Source organism: Cinclus cinclus, chromosome 12 (assembly GCF_963662255.1).
Source record: "Cinclus cinclus chromosome 12, bCinCin1.1, whole genome shotgun sequence".
In the NCBI taxonomy this organism is placed as follows: Eukaryota; Metazoa; Chordata; class Aves; order Passeriformes; family Cinclidae; genus Cinclus; species Cinclus cinclus.
This window is the reverse complement of record NC_085057.1, coordinates 7,110,388-7,126,873: the sequence shown is the minus strand read 5'-3', so window position 1 is coordinate 7,126,873 and position 16,486 is coordinate 7,110,388.

The window sequence follows — 16,486 nt, the reverse complement described above, 5'->3', positions numbered from 1 at the left end:
CTACTACTGGAAAATGACTTTGCCATATATTGCTTATCTCCTTTCATATTGTAATGAAAGTCATGAGAGATAATGGTTGAAATTGTATCATGGCAGAAGGACTTGGTAGATGATGCTATTGTCTACAGACACAATGGGTCGCTATAAATACAGAAAGTCTACAATTATCATTAGAAGGTTTGTTAAAATTGAAAAGCAGGGGAATGCCAGTTTCCCACTAATGAAAATGTCTCACTTCCCCTGTTACCCTTGGTGGAAACTGGCAAGCTGTTCCTATTCTGGATATTGTTCCCTTACCTCCATCCTGTTTTTCCTCCTTTCCTTTCATTTCCATCCCTGTCAAAGCCAGCAATGCCTTCACCATTGTGTTCCTCTTCTCGTGTCTCACAGAGGAAGAAGTGGCTCATGAAGTATAAGTATTTTTATTAGATCCAGATGTATTGTTTCTGCACCATTTTGTTTCTGAACATACCCCAGTGACTGTGGGCACAGAATTAAATATCTGGGAGCTCATGTATGCCAATCCCAGCCTGGAACCCACCTTCCTTCTGCTTGGAGTGGAGCAGGTCAGTGGGGAGCAGCTGTAGCAACCATCACCTTTTCTTCACAGCTGCACCCTGTCAGATGTGAGCATAGCATCAGGATCCAGATTTGCACCCAGGTGATTCTTTGGTAGGCTGCATCTGCTCAGAGATCACTTTTATATATGTATGTGTGTATATATGTATTTGCACACAATATGCATGTGCACACAAATGCATATTTCTATGAATATATATTTATGCATTTATAATGCCATATAGATTTTCATTCCATAAATATAATTGCAAAAATTTGGACTAAATATCAAAACTTGGCCATATGACCTGGTGAAACTAAGAAAACTGTTTTGTTTAATAATTTACGTTATTGAAAGCACTCAATTTCAGGATCAGCTATTATTTAATTTTTTTCATTGAATGAAGATGAAACTTGTAGGGTGAAGTGCAGGATTTTGTATGCACAACAAACATCAGCACCAAAATATTTGGACACTTCCAGGCACCTTTTCCTCTGTTTTCAGATAAGGAATTCAGCAGAACTGGTCCACTCCCACAAACAGTTTAATGTGTGAAGACTTATTTCCAGGGAATATATGTGTTTATTTCAGGTAATATATTAAAATTATGTATATGTATAATTAGTCCACATAATTCATGTTCAGATTTAACTTTAATCTGAAATTTTAAAAATTGGATACAAAAACTCAAGCAAAATTTCTTCTGCAATTGCCAGTAGGACACCTACAAAGGAAAAGCTTTCTCACTGTTTTTTTCCAGCCCCGTCGTGAGCCAGGAGTGAAGAAATGAGTAAATATACCCAGTTGTCTGAACAGCATCCGTGTGTACAGAAATGCCCATTTTTTCAGTGATACAGGGAATGACTCACTCCTGCCCTGCAGAGGCACAGCCAGATCAGAAACCCAGCGTGGGGAGCAGGAGTCGTTCTGCTGCTCTAAGCTCCTCTTCATCCATGGGATGAGCACAGTAAGCCCTCGGGGAGATGTTTTCAGTAAATCTCATTCAATATTGTGGTTTATCCACTTCTGAGGAACTGTCTGCTCTGTTCTGGGGCACTTGACTGAAGCATGACAAGACTCCCAAAATGGTGTAATTTAAAGTACAATTTTGGCGAATCAATGTTAGATTTCTTTCACAGAGGTTACAAAAATGTATTTTCATCTCTCATTTTCTAAGAGCTAAGAGTAACTGGCTGTTACTGCATCTCAGAAGCTGAGGAGTAAAGGGCTGTGTGTCAGAGTCTCCATCCCAGGGGGAATAACACAACAGAACATGCACACAAACACACCCTTTAATTTATATTGAATATACAGTTAAATATATTCACATTAAAATCCTGTAGTCATGCATTGTGGATGACACAAGAATACCCCAGAAGTGTTCGGCATTCATTCTGGAGCCACAGACAATTGATAATCACATATTAAAATTTCTGCAGTTATTAATACATGGAATTTACCTGCAGATATCTTTGAGGCGGTAATCAGTCAGCTGGGGAAAATTTGCTCTGCTTATTGCTTCTTGCATCCCATATTATAATTAAACATTCAGATGCCTAGGCATCAATTTAGGAACAGAAATTTAGCTACCAGTTTTCAAAAGTATTCCTCTAACCCTTTGCATGAAAAGGTCACTGTACTGCTCATTGTATCATCAGTTCTGAGGATGCCTCAGCTGCTGGCAGAAGCAGAAGCCCCACTTGCAATCTTTCAGACACAGAGCATTCACACTACTGGGTTGAATTTCAGATTATCCTTTTATTTATTTTAACCTTTCATCTAAATTGGGATGTTAGTCATCAGGGTTTTCCAAGAAATGCAGTGTATTCACAAGCTGCTGTATGTCCAGAATGAGGTAGGAAGATAAAATTCAGAGAAGTATTAAATGTAGATTTTTAGCCTAATGTAAGTAGCTGATAGGTATTATAAAGTTGTTGGATTTCTTTTCTTTGCAATATACCACATGCTTGAGATAATGTGATTAACCTAGAATTACATACAAATCCAGCTGTGAAGTTCATTCAGCATTGCAGAGGTGAATGTCATTTGGGCATTGTTATGCATTTCGTTTCTTCAGAAGCTTTGCTGCCCAAAGCCAGAAATGTTTAATGGGTCGGGGATAACTGCTTTTATCACACTGCCTTTAGATGCTCCTTTGTATGACAACACTTGTTCCCCTTTGGCCATCAATTTTTTCCAATTTGCCCTTCAATAATCACTTGAATTATCTCATAAAGATGTGATGTCGCCTCAGTAAGGTAGTCAGAGGAGGAGAGGTCTAGGGACAGCAGAATCACAGAATCAAAGAATGTCCCAAGTTAGAGGGATTCACAAGGATCCATGTAATCAGCCACCACCAGATGAAACCCAAAACAAATCAGTTAGGTTGGAAATGGGAAGAATTGCTTTGCCAAAAACAGGATGCTCTGGACTTGAGTCAAGCTTCAGGAAAGGTTTCTGCTGCAGGAGGTGTCCTGGGCTTGCACTTGGTTGTGGTATGGATGGGACTGGTGAGGTCCAAGGTCCACTCACTTGTGTGCCTGTAAAAATTACAGTACAGAGTACAGAACATCCACTGCTAGACAAAAATGGAAGGATCTAATTTCTAGAAAAATGAGAGGCAGGCTGGCTGGTTTTAAGAGCAGTACATGTCCAGACTGACAATATGAACAGGCAAGAGGTTTGAAGGCCAAGATGGTTGTTTGTTCTGTGGGTGATGCAGTGATGGATGGGACAGCACGTGGAATCACAGAAGATCAAATTGCTGCAGTGCCAAGGAGGCCATGGCAAACACCAGGGCTCAAGGGCTCTCTGTCCTCCTTCCAGCACTGCCTCCAGGCACAGTCACTGCCACTGCCACTGCCACCATCCAACCTTACAAACCATCTTCTTAGTGCTCCATTAAATGAGCTTCTAAACCCCAAAGGTGTGGTCTGCAGTGTAACAGCAAAAAAATATCACCTCCATCCTTCCTCCTTTCCTAGGATGTATGTCAGGCCTGAACTGTGTTCTACCCCTCCTTGGGAATGCTGCCTTTCCTAAAATTTTCGTTTCATTCCCTGACTTGGCGAAATCCACATGTGCTTTCCTTCTAAATTAACTTTTCAATTCTGATAGTTCATCACAAATTTAAACACACAATTCTGGAAACAATTTTGTTTAATAGTGCTCCTGATAATTTTCTCGATGGTGGAGTCAAAGTCATAATGCACAGCAAGTACTCATTTCTGCAATCAGTTTTACAGAAGCTTGGGATACAAGATGCAAACACTACCTCTGCAAATAAAACTGATAATTTACAGAATCTTTGTAAATACATGTGGAGTTGTCCAAAAGTGGTCTGGGTCCTTCTCCCACTGGAAATCCCCTCTTTTCTCAAGACCCCAGGTGTGTCCTGACAGCTTGTAAACACTGGGTCTTGTGTCAGATGCATACAGGACTCTTGGAGCTCCCTACTCCTCTATTTTTTTGTAATTATAAATAATAAATAATTTATTGGTGCTCTGCCGTTCCTTTCCTGTCATGCTCAGCACATCAATTGTAAAGTTAGAGAAGAAGAGTGCTTTTCATGAGGCATAAAAAATTTTATTGACTCTCTAGTTAATATCCCCCTAAAATGTCAGGCTTCTGTGATCACAACTGGCATGTTCAGGTAGTGCAATGTACAGTTCTGTGGTTTGACTTCCTCAGGAAGGTTCACCTTGCTCATATGTCCTACCAGCCTGTTGATCTGAGACTTAAAATAGAGCTGTCAATACCACTTTTCTTGGAGGAATGCAATGCTGTTAAGCTGTTTTTCTGTATAAAAAGAATAGAAGGTCCAAAGAAAACATTCTGCTTAATTTGGAAAGAAATAAAACAGAAGCTATGGAATCAACAAACAGGCTTCTCTCCCTCTGGCCTGGGTTCCTGCTGTGAGTTAGCCTAAGGGAATCAATGTGTCCTGACAAGCAGTGCAGCAATGGTTATCCACCCCGACCTCCTCAAGCAAAGATGATTTTCTCTGAATTCTTTCAAATAAAACCAGCATTACTTACTGAATGGATATTGAAGACGTTTCCCTGCCCTGCAACCTCTGAGGCTGGGTATCACTTCCCTAAGAGCCTTGCCTGGATGTGAATCTGCTTTCTCTAGGGACTGGGATTGTTCTCCCAGAGAGCAGATGAGCAACTGGACATGCACTGACCTCAGGGAGTTTCAGCAGGGTTTGAGGCAGTGTCCAGCAGCCCCAGCTGCACCTACAGGTGCTATTGTCTTTGTCACCCCGGATGTGTCCCAGCTCCCTGCTCCTGAGTACACAGAGGTACAGAACTGGCACTGGCACTGGGCAGTGCCTCCCTGCAGCCCTCTGCTGGCAGCTCTGGCTTCCCATTAATCTCAGTCAGTTACATAAAAGACTCAAGAAGGTCTTCTTGAACATCAGCAGGCTGGACTGGGAGCAGTTTACATGAAATGGCGATGTCAGCCCAAAAGCATTGTGTGAGGTGCACTGAGATTCATCAGAACCAGCAGCTCACTCTGTGGCTGTAGTAAACAAAGGCACCCAGGTGTTTCAGAGAGATAATTGCAAATTAGATTTCTTGGGGTGAGGCATTAAATCCAGGCACTGCTGCCCCACTCCCAGCTCATGACTTTGTTTATATTTTTATGAGCTGTCCAATGTTACAAAGAAAGAGTAATGGACAGAGAATATACTCTGGAGTTATGAAAGAGGGATGAGCTTCCCGGGCTCTCTGCAGCACCATGTGTGTTGCAGGTGAGGAGCCAGGGATGGTGGAATGAGCCCCTCTCTCACTGCCTGCCTGGGCTGGTCACCATCATTCTGCAGTGGCATGGTTGGGTCAGAGCAGCCAAAACAGGGAAGTTGTTTGCAGAGTGAGTCATACCAGAAGAGATTGGTTCCCAGAACAAAAACCTGGAAGGCAGTGCTGGTGGAAAGCCTTGCAATTGTGCAAGCATTGAAGAAAATGATGGAAACCCACCACAATTGGTTGAAAGCTTGCAGCAACATAGAGGGAGGGACAGGGCACTGTATTGAGCACAACACCTGGAAACCTTGACCTGGGAGATAACAATGTTGACTTTGCTCACTGTTGATTGGTGATTTTTTCAAGAAGAAGAGTGAAAGAGGAGATTGCGGTTGCTAAGTAAAACCTGCTCTTTCCAGAAAGTTCTATTCATCTAGGATTTGTGTGGTTTTTAGCATTATTGCCTCATGTTTTGCATTCAGAAGAGATCGTTCTTTCAAACGTGCTGAATTCCACTCCATCATCCCAGGCCACAACCTGCCATGTGAGAGGTATTTTAAACACCTAAGCTTGGACAAATAGACTTATCCTTGCTCACCCGGATCCTGTGCATGACAGATTTTTTGATTTTTCTGAAAATGAAAAGGTCTCAGTGTAAATACCTTGTCTCAGGGAACCTCAGCATATGGTGGTCCCAGCACTGTACCACGTACCAGGCACCCTCTTGCCCACGTCTGAATTAATGACTAACATTTGCTTTAAATTTTCTATGCTAATGGCAGCAGCAACAGTGAAGATTGTTTAAAGTTTCATATTTTGTAGCTGTCTAGAGGGTTTTTGATGAATCATTGAAGTGAGGATCTTTGTGTAAGATCATTGCTAAGTTATGCACATCTTATCTCTCCCCAGAAACTCTCTGACATTTCTGCTGAACAAACTCAATTGTTAAGGTTATGCAGCCTCACAGGCTCATTGAGCATCCCTACCCCCAAACCCAGTCCTAGAAATTTGAAAATCTTCCATTTTTAAGTGGGCTAATGCCTCATGTAACAAGCTTTCTCTTGCACATTGCAGTTCTGTTGAGCACTTCATCTGGCTCTTCACGTTGTTGTCTTCAGTTTTTGTCAGGTTTTTATTCTCATCTTTGCTTTTCTATGAACTTGAGCCATTTCTGCCATTGAGATTTCTGCATGGGAGCAGGAACGTGTCACCTTTTACGCAGAGTGATGGTAATCTTTTCACATCAGTTTGGAAATAGACTGCCATTATTCCAAATCCTGAATTAATTTTCATTGCTTGAATGTTTCTGTACAGATCTCCTCTGTAATGAATCAGCGTTGCCATGAATTTTGTGTCTGACCACGATGTTTATTTCAGTGCCTTGCTTTACTCCGTCCTTCTGCCACAGCAATATCTTCAGTGCCCTCCTTCCATGGCCCTCCTCAGTTGTTACTCAGTCATCAGAGAACCACCAGATGGGATTTTTCTTGGAGGAAACATGGGCAAATGATTTTCACAAGGTTACTAGAATGTGATCGCAGTAACTGGGATGTCACCAAAATATCTATTCAGGACTTCAATCAAAAGGTGGGACAATGTCCCTTTGTATGCTAAAAATTGCTGACTTAAAGAAATTTTGTAAGCTTTAACTATTTGTGAAAGTGGGGTACTTTTGGCAAGGTGGAGGTATATAACTTTCTACATAGCGTTAAATGCTCAATTTTAGAGCTTTATGCACAAATTACTTTGGTAAGCACCTCAACAAACCCCTTAGCCAACAAGGGCTCTTGAAAACCAGGCTCAGTATAGCACTGGACCCAGGTATTCAAACTGTTGCTTAACACTGCTTTTCCCTGTGTTTTAAATAATAGAGACAGATACCAGAGGACAGAAAATCAATTAGACATAGAAGGATGAAAAGTTTAAACATTTTCACTGCAGATTGTGAAAAGCTGAAGACATGCTTGGTCTTGCTGGTTGGTCCTGCAAAGTACTGTGCTTTATACCAAAGATTTTATATCTAAAGGTTCCCTGTCCATCAGAGGAGTGTGACATCCATCCAGATAAGGGAGATGGTGCTCCAAAAAGTGGATCTACAGGGATTGGGTACAAAACAGTTGCTCCTTAGTGATTAGCTTAATTAGGTTTTATGCTGAGCATCAATCAGCATTTATTCAGAAGGTCAAAAGTCACTTAGTGAGACTGCTGTGGCAGAGACAGTTCTCACCATTTGTTTTCCATTAAAATTCAATTTGTTATCTCATATAAAGTGTCAATAAAATGCACTTCTCTTCCCAAGCTTACTGCTCCCAGACATCATGTGAAACTACATGCTCCACACATAAATTTGTGTCCACCTTGGGTGTCTGTGAAGCACATGGGGAAGGCAGAATATCAGGGCTCATCCAGCAAGCAGCAGTGTCTGAGCTGTGGGTACTCAGCTGCCTTCCTGCAAGAGATAGAAGGGAGCAGAGCCAGAGCACCTGCCCAAGTCACATCAGTGGGATGCTCTCCTTGGACACTACATGAGCCAAAGACAGCAGTTTACAGAGGAGCATTCTGAGAGAGATTATTTCTGTTTTGCTCCTTGCAGGTTGCACTAAGGATAATCGAGTTCAGGTCAAAGGACATGAGAAGATACTGAATTAATTTGCCATCCTAAGCAGGGTGACCCTAAATTCTCCTTGACTCTCTCCAAGCTGCCCTTGGAGCAGTTATCCATACTCAGGCCACATGCAGCTTTGCTCTAAAAGCCTCTTTAGGTTTTGGTGCAGCCAATCCAAACCATATCTAAGTATTGTCACCATCAGGTTTCTTTGAACAGTGACTCCCAGGCAAAGCACATAAATAAAGATAAAGGGTATCTTTTAGATTGGGCATGTCTCATATATACCTGCCTATCTGTCTGATACTCTTTCATGCATGCCAAGCTGCATGCGAAAGAGCTTCTTTGGGAAGGTCCTATAAGCACTGGGACTGTAAGAAACTCATCTTTCCCAGCATGTGTCTTGCTTCAAATAAGAATAATAATACAGAGTGTGCCAGGCAGTTTGTGTGGTCTGATCTACCATATGTCTCCTCTGCCTTGTGCTATCAGTAGGCAGCAGGAATCTTCAGAAAGGTGAAAAAGCAAACGCTCCATTTTCTGTCCCCCAGGAGTACCCAGGAGCTCAATCTCTCTGCAGGCACATGTACTGAGAAGAGTTGTGGAATCTGTTCACCACCAAGAGCCATCCTGGAGGACACATTGCTGAGTTGAGACAGCACCAGTGTGCCCTCCTCTCAGAACTGGGAGAGGTGTGACTGCAGTTCCCCTCTCTGGGGGAATAGATGCAATCCTTCCTCCGACTGAGCATCGGTGGAGGTCTCCAAAGAAGGTACTGAATGCACTCTTTTGGCTTTCTTTGACCTCATTCTACCTGATCATTTAAACCAACCTGCTGATGAAAGTGGGCCTACCAGTTGGGTAGCTGGAAGTTATTTTTTAATATACTTCAGGGTATGAAATATACTGAAACTAAATTATGATAACTGCTACTGCATGAAATCTGCTTCTTCTGTGAGGGAAAAGGAGAAGAAAAACACGGCAAGGCTAAATTTCTGTTCAAGTTTCCAGAACAGTTAGATAACTGTTTCCAGGGGGCAATGACCCCTGTGAATAAAGTGACATAGGTAGTTTGAGGAAGTGCATATGGGGAAGGGTCTGACAAGGGACATTTTTCACACGAGGACACAGATTGCATTTCTAATGTCTGTGGTGATTTCTACATGTGAATGCACTGTCACTCACAGTGTAACCCAACCAACCATATGAGAAGCCAGAGTCTGCAAACTTACAAATTGAAGAGCTTTTGAGGTTTTCCAGCTCTGCTGTTTGTCATCTTGGAGATGCTTTTAACCATTTGCCTGCTGGTAGTCAATAGGATTCCTTGACACCAGGATCTCCTGGGGCCTGAGGGCCAGCAGAGTGCTGCAATGGTCTTGTCCAACAAATGTGCATTTCCACATTCAATTCCTCATCTTTCCTGTGTTGCACACTTTCTGGGGAACACATTGTCACTAGTGCTGGTAAGATGACCATGTACAAATCCTCTAGATGAAAAGGACAGCTTGACTGAGTGGTAATTTGTCTCTTCTGGAAATAGTAAAAGCAACATTTGGTACCTCTGTGTTTGTTCCTGTTTCCTTTTCAAAGAATTCTGTCCTTCCAAGTACCTCACCTTGTTTATTTTTCACCATCTGAAAAATAGAGCTCCATGAAATGATGCATATCAGACACCAGAAACAGAGCCAATCTGCAGCAGGATAGATGCCCTCCAAGCTTGGAGCAGGTATAACCAAGACTGCCTGAGTGACTGCTGCACTCATCCAGGAAGGCTGCTGTCTGACAAATGTGTTTGACTTGTCTGAGTACATTGGGGCATTACTAGAGAAGTGTGTAATAGAGGACATCATCCATCAGGATTGCAGGGAAGCGTTTGACAATGTTCCACAAGGGGAGTATGATTTACAAAGTAAGTATAAGGAAACTATTGCTATCAATTAAAAATCAGATTGGCAGTTTGAGGGAGAGGATAGGGATGGGACATAAAACAAAAGCAGAAGATTTGACAAAGCTGGAATTCTCTGAATAATGTTTAAAGCAATTCTAATCTAATTTCCCTGACTACTTTAGACAATGAAAAAACAAGAGAAAGCAAATGTGTAGAAGCAGAGTAAGCCTGACTAAAACATACATACTGTTATTCAGCAAGGCAAGGGAACAGAAGGAAAAAGCCATCAGGAACCATAATCCACGAGCCATTTTTGAAACACAATTTGGAGAGCAACTCATCAGAGTCTCCCACAGGACTCTGCAGCCACTCTGCATCAGCAGCAGAAGTGCCCAGTCCCCCTGGGAGCAGCCTGGCCAACAAATATGGACAGAGCAAATATGGAGAGAGTACATTGCTCTAGCAAAGCAAAAATCTAGCACAGGCTTCACACAAGGTGTGTAAGGAAACCTTCTAATAAAACAGCTTTACTAAAGTATCTGACTGTATCTGGCATGGATATTTTGGCTGAAGGATGCCTGCATGCCCTGGCTGAATATTCCCTTGCACATGATGAATATTCCCTCTGCCATGATGTGGTCCATTCACAGAATCCAGCACAGGAGAGGGAGGTGTTGGGCAAATGTAATATGGTGGGATTTAGTTAGGCTCCTAGCACTGTTTGGGGAGGAAGGATTCTTTTTTCCTATCAGAGGGATTTAAACACATAATAGCCTTCATAATCATTGCATGATCCCTGCACCCTGGTTCTGCTGCACTGAGGTGAACACTCCACACTCACTATCACGGAGAAGCTTACCTGAGCTTCTGCCAGGGCAGGCAGCAGGGAAGCAGCACTGCATTTGTTTTGGCTGGAAACAGTTGGCCATTTGAACCAGCATGTCCTACAAATTATGGTCATTTGGAAAATTAAGGCAGAGCTGCACATTTCCTAGGACCTCTAAGATACCCAGTTGGGGAGTGTCTCATGGCTGCAGCTCAGGAAACATGGCTCTGCTCCACAGTCCTGCCTCCTGCATCTCCTTCCTCACCATCCTCTCTTTGGGCCAGAAGATCTCTGGAGATGGACCTTTTCTGGGAGATTGTGCCACAGTTTTACAAATGGATTCCTGACCCTTGTGGCTGCTGCAAGTCTACCAATGATGCCCTCCCTGAGTGGTTCTGGAGTGGTTCCTCCTTGCTCCCTTGCAGGTGGCTGGCCAGGGGTAATGCTTCTCCCTATATGTTGCATGGGTGGGTGGAAAATGTCCACCTCTGCCAAGAACACACATCCCAAAATCGCAGAGGGAAAGGCACAACAAGAAATTTCCTATTTTTGCTCCTGTAAGGCTGAGGGTATGAAGCTTGAAATTTGTGCTTGTTTTCTGTTTTTTTTCCAATGCCTGATTATGGCCAAGAATTTCATATAGACACGGCAACTTAGTTAGATTGATGGCCCTTGTCTCCCTAGTGACAAATGCCACACCTGCCAGATGCTTGGCTCTAAACAGCCTTGACAATCATTCTGGTTTTTTTAAGTTTAAATGCCCACTAGAGAAAAAATTAGTTTGTCATTTAGACTGGCCTTGGCTAAATTAGTTCATTCCTAAGCAAGCATAAAATACAGAATGAATACACTATTCTGAGAGGCATGAGAGCTCCTCACAAAGACCAGCTAAAGGGTGGATTTAAATTCATATAAAGAAAAACAAATAGAGAAGCATTTGGGGCAGGAAGGTAATGTTAGAAAGCAGATAGATCCAGCAAGTGTGTTGTGAGAGGCCAGGCTGCATCACAGTGACAGTGGAAGACAGAGGGAGGTAGAAGTGAGCCAGGGAGGGATAAAACCTTGGTTTTCCTGCAGTGACCAGGAGCAGTGTCACAGTGTCTCTCTGAGGTGCTGCATCAGCAGCAGGCTCTCATGAAGCTGTGCAGTTTGAAGAGAAACATTCTCCTTGGTTTAAGGACACCAGCATATAAAGCACTTGTAGAAGCAGGCGCAGTGTCTGACCATCCAGGCTTTATTAGGTGGGAGAAATTAACACTTGTCTTAAAGTATGCAAGAGCAACTGGATGCTTGAAGGACCTTTCTGCATACCTCAGAAATGTTAATTGCAGATGCCTCACAGGAAATTGCACTTGACATCCCTGATTTTATACTTTCGGGGGAGAAAAAGGGCAGGTGGAGGCTAGAGCCCAATGATAAGAAGTGTCAACACACAGGCTTCCCAGGGTGGGGTCTCAAATTAGGATCAGAAGCCACCCACACAGCCATACAATGGCACCAATTTACAGCTGATCTTTTCTCCTCGATCCTTATGCCGTGCACAGATGCCTGACACCAATCTCACATTTTTACCTTCAGTCTGCTGCCCATGGTGCTGCCCCCAGAGTCTGCTGCCCTCTCCCTTCTGCCACAGACAGAGCTGGGCAGTCTGTACTGGAGCCATCCTACCCCTAAGAGCTGCTGGAGCATTTTCTTCACAGGCTTTTTGAGCAGGAAGTTTGAACTCCTGTTCATGTGGAGTGATGCAATGTGGAAATCTGTCACATGCAGCCAGCTTCTGCCCCCAACACAGGCTCATCTGCAGTGAATGAGCTGGTTTCACTCAAGTCCTTGATGAGCCAGAACAAAGTCTATGCCTTACATAAAAACAAAACTAGATGGTTCCCCAGGGGGCAGAAAATATTTTTTACTAGGAAAAGCGTTGCAACATGTCAGCTTTCAATTCCCTTTAATTTTATGCATCTTTCAAAACTCCTAACTCTACACATTTAAAAATACTGTTCAAGAATTAAACTCTACTTAGGTGACACTTTAAATATCAACTCTGAGCCTAGAGTAAATACTCACAGGCAAGATATAAAACTCTGAAAACAGGATTTAATAATGGCAATGCTGACAAAACCTCTTCTGCAGCAGCCATAGTAGGTGCCTGTTATATACCAAACAAACGCTTGGGCTTAAAAATAGATGGGGAAGAGGAAATTTATTATTACCTGGGTGCACTCCTGAAAGTTTCATAATTCAGAAGCCTTCCTTTTCAGACTGGTAAAAGTCTCGACCTAGAGACAGATAAATGATTCTAATTTCTCCACTTGTATTATTTCATTAGACTCACTGTGGCAAAGCTGTATTTTAATGGGTCCTATCTACTTATTTCTCTATGTGCCATATGCAGCATGTGTTCCATCATGCCCACTAGAATAATTTGGTTAAAAATACTAAAACTGAGACTGATATTCCTCTTAGCACAAGAGACATGAAAAATACCTGGCAGGCACTGAGCATGGAACAAATAAGAATTTGCTTAGACAGGGAGAGAAAGTACCCTCTGATTTAGTGTTCACCTAGGTCCATGTTTTATAAGTGTGCCTAAAGAAAGGAAAAATTCATTGATTTGCTTCAGAAATGCTTTATGTCTTGGTGGAGCACAGCGTGTAGGTTACTGCTTAAGTCTATTCCCATAAAACGTTAAGCAGCTGCCTATGTCCCACTAATGATAATACAAGATTTGAGAGTCAGAGCAAATGTTCTCAGAAGTTTTGCAGTCCTGAGGCCTGATGCATGCTGCTCTGTTCTGGACACAGCTGGTCACGCAGGCTGAGGATGCAAAATGAAGAGCAGAGCAGTCATTACCTTGTCCATACATAATGGCTTGCTCAGATTTTCTGCAGAAAAAGATCTGGGAATATACTTTTAGTGTTACCAGCAGATATACATGAGGATTTATTTTCAAACCTTCATCATGCTCTCAATCATGTGAGTAGTTCATCCCCAGAGCTAGCAGAAATTTGCATGATCAAGACTAGTCCAGGAACATTCTCTATCACAGTGATGGGTGTGAGAAAGCCAGCACCAACCCCGCCAAGGTTATTCAAATCTCTCATCCTTTTTTCCTCTTTTTCATCTGCAGTGGTCTGAGCAGGGAATTTTGTCAGAAGTACTTGATCTCCAGGATGTTTTTTGCAGCTCAGTGCTGTATTCCAGAGAGTGCCACAGAGTGGTGCTTTATGTGGGTGGGAGAGGAGGGGATGTATGGGCTCCTCCTGCTCAGGGTTGCAACATTCCCTGGTGTGGTGTGTAATAGCAAGGGAAATTCCATAAGTATTTGGCATCATATTTATAAGACTGTCTTCTTTGGGAAGGAGGCCCAAGGCCCTGTGAGAGCCCCACAACCAATGGTGTTTTGTACAAGAGAATGAGCCTGGCAGCATCAGGGAGTTTGTGCAAAATTATTAAACCCCCACCAAAAAAAAAAAAAAAAAGAAGAAGAAAAAATAGTGCTAATTTGGAGGATCAAAGTCCCCTAATATTTTTACTTGCAATAGCCATCAATGAAAACTGTCCATTTTCCAGCTCAGATGGGGTATGCAGGGCTCAGTCCTGCTTGGGGCACATCACAATGGTTATCCTCACCCCTGGTCCCTGGTTTGTCCCCAGGAATAGGTGGCTCAGCAGAAGTAGCACCTCTCACCTCTCTGACCTGCATGCTGATGGAATTATAAAATCTAGAACTGAAGAGAAAACCTTTGGGCTTAGAAACAAACCTAAAACAACAGCTGTGGGAAAAGTTCTTGCTTTTGCTTTCTCCCATGCAATAAGTGCAGTTATTAAAATTTACTGCGAGTGCTATTTCCAGAGAAGATTTGGGAGCTGAACTGAGGGTTCCTTTTTCCAAGTGCTTTTTAGTGTTGACAGTGCGGAAGAGTCATCTGTGACAATTTAGATTTTTTTCTGTCATTGCTGCTTCCTACATGGGATTTATTTTTACAGGCAGGATCCTTCAGAATATTTCTTTTTTTAAATTCCATTTTCATTTAGCAAAGTAGGTTCTGTGGGTTGTCCCCACTCAGATATTTTTATACCCTCTAGAAAGCTGAGTTTCTATGCTGATTATGGACATGAATCGCCATCTTCTGTGCTTTGCAAAGGAATTTATTTTAAACCCATATTAGTATTGGGGATTTCAACAGGAATTCTGCCGTGGGCATTTCCAGTGTCAGCCTGCACGGATTTTTGAGTTCCACACAATGCAACAATGAGTTTTTTCTGAGGTGTGATATCCATGGATAAGTGAACTGTGAAATTAATTTATCAGATAAAACATGATCATCTTTTCTCTTCCTTCTATACATCTTTGTCCTCATTTTTGTGTTCATTTTTAATTTTCATGTTATGTTAAAACTGTAGATAACTTGGGGCAAGGAACACCATGTTTTATTAGTAATATTGCAAGATATTTCTGAGTATAATTTATATATTAATGCAAATATTTATTATTTGGGAAAAATAGCAGCCAATTGAAGCATTCAGCTGTCCAGGAGCTCATTAGTCCTCTGTGCTTCCCTAGAGTCAGATTAAATTGTGAACACCAGTGAGCCCTTTGATCACACAACAAATTTTTCCACGGGGCATGGGATTGCATGTGCCATATATAATACAAGGTTCTGGTGTGGTATCTGCATTATATTTCAGATACTAAGCAAATAAAAACATATATTTCCATAGACACTGTAATAGGTGCAAACACTGCCCTTAAGTATGCAAATACATCTTCTAATATAGTCAAATTGATCTTTTACTATATTCTAAAGAAGAATTTGCTGCCATTTATGATAGATAAATACCAATCATTTCCATGTATCCCAATATCTACATTTAATCTTATCTGTTTATAATCTGTAACTGTTTTTACCTTTGACAGTTCCATGACCCTGTGAACACAGCATGATTTGGTGAGCACCCATGGCATGGGGCTGGCTGGACCCCAGGATCCAGACTAAAGGACTTTCAGGAAGGGGAACAGCTCTAGCACAGTCCTAGATTCGCATGAACTCAGAGGAACTTGAGTTATTTAAAATTAGAGATTTAAAAAGAAATGTCATTGCACAGGATTAAACAGCAAATGAGAAAATTGGTGGGACTATAAGTGTCTGCTCCACTGTACTCTGTCACCTCTGTTATTATCAGGCAAACCTCAAGTTTTAAATCATTGTCACTTCCTACCTTTTTCCTCATAAAAAAGTGCAGTTGCCATGTGCCTTCTCTGCAACTGCAGGTGGAAATTTTCTTTCCAAGAACAAAGTTATTCACATTTGACCAAAATGAGAACAATTACCATTAAATGAAACAACTAAAGAAAAAAAATAGGTATACCTGAAGCTTTTGTTTGGCTTGGAATGGAAAGCTCTGATTCACTGTAAACAACTCAATTATTTTCTTTCATTAAAAATTCAAGTCAGTTTTTACAAGGAAAAAAAGCTAGTCCTTCAAATGGAGTCTGATATCAGTTTGGAAGTATTAAAGCAAATTTCTCTAACTTTCCAAAATTATTTCTTTTGGAAATTGCCAAAACATTGTATTTTCCCTTATTTTATTCTCCACTCCCTCAGTCCCAAGTTTCAGTTGGAAGTTTCATACTTCCCCCCCTTTGAAATACACTTTGTGCAGATATTTTAGTACTTTTTTCCAGTAAGATCATTATCCAAAAGACAACTTTTTCTGTATGCAAAGGGCCAAAACATTAACAGCTCCTACAAGGGCCCATGGAAATGGTTTCAGTTTCTCACTTACAGCCCACAAGTTCTCCATAGGCAGAGAGAGTATCTCAGTCAGTTTTGAACCCTGACCTTTGTTACACTGA